At 51.5% G+C, this 1,229-nt stretch overlaps 1 protein-coding gene across 4 annotated transcripts in view; it reads left to right on the top strand.

Annotated features, from left to right (window-relative positions):
- The window catches only part of Sipa1l3 (signal induced proliferation associated 1 like 3), a 205,314-nt gene that overhangs the window by 115,955 nt on the left and 88,130 nt on the right, over nt 1–1,229 (top strand). The window lies entirely within an intron of this gene.

Raw genomic sequence — 1,229 nt, 5'->3', positions numbered from 1 at the left:
CCCCCCCCCCCCCCCCCCCCCCCCCGGAGCTAAAGCTTTAATGGTAGACTCAGTCCATAAATGAATATGAACAGGAACATTTCCACCTTGTGACACCCGCCAGTCACCAGAGGCTGCAACCCAGCCTCTCTCCCCACGTTCAGCCTGCCCCTTGCTTTGTGGACAGTCATTGTAGTTTCTCAGTAATGCTCCTGTCTTAGTTAGGGTTTCTATTGCTGTGATGAAACCCCATGGTCAAAGCAACTTGGGGAGGAAACGGTTTATTTCACTCACCGCAGTTCATTATCAAAAGCAGTGAGGGCAGGGACTCAAGCGGGGAAGCAGGGACAAAAGCCTGGAGGCAGGAGCTGGTGCAGAGGCCATGGAGGGAGCTGCTTACTGGTTTGCTCCTCATAGCTTGCTCAGCCAGCTTTTTTGTAGAATCAAGGACCCCTAGTCCATGGATGGCACTACCTGCATTGGGCTGGGATCTCCCCCATTAATCACTAATTAAGAAAATGCCCTACAACCGGATCTTATGGAGGCACTTTCTCAGTTGAGGCTCCCTCCTCTTTAAATACTCCAGCTTCTGTTGAGTTGTCGTAAAACTAGCAGGCATGGTGGCACACCTCTATAATCCCAGTATTCCAGAGGACACTGAGGCAGGAGCATCACAAGTTCAAGGTTAGCCTGAGATACTTAGTGAAAGCCTGTCTAAAACAGGAGATGGAGGATGAAAGTTCAGGCCTGGGATGTGGCGCATCAGTGGAGTGCCTGCAAGGCTCGGGTCAGAAGAAGCAAAGGGTTCACTAATAGACCGGAAACACAAGCACACGGCAGTGGTTCACCATGAAGAGCGAAGCCTGCTATCTCTTCTTGGGGTACTAGGGTCCCTTTCACAGGTCGGAAGCCACTGAGGGAAATATAAAGCAGGGAGAAGCAGGGAGATGGGGGAACTGAGACACATGGTTTTCTGAAATTCCTCCCGGAACTCTGCAGTGCACACTGGGTTTGTTGCTGTCACCCCTGCCGCTTTCGCGGTTCAGATGGGGGAAAGGTGCATGAAATTCTAGGTTTCTGATTGCTTTGGAACCCAGTAGTCTCAGTTCTCAGATTGGGGTGTCTGAGGACCGTGCCCCTGGTGTGTAGTTCGCAGTGAGCACCCTACCCTCACCCCTTTTGTCTTCCCTGTTTTCTCCCTGGGGTCTGGCCTTTCCCCCTGTGGCATCTCTCAAGTTTCTTTTTTTTTT

The sequence above is a fragment of the Alexandromys fortis genome, unplaced genomic scaffold (assembly GCF_014885135.2).
Source record: "Alexandromys fortis isolate MF-2015 unplaced genomic scaffold, M_Fortis_MF-2015_v1.1 scaffold_140, whole genome shotgun sequence".
Lineage (NCBI taxonomy): Eukaryota > Metazoa > Chordata > Mammalia > Rodentia > Cricetidae > Alexandromys > Alexandromys fortis.
This window is presented reverse-complemented; position numbering and strand designations above follow the sequence as displayed.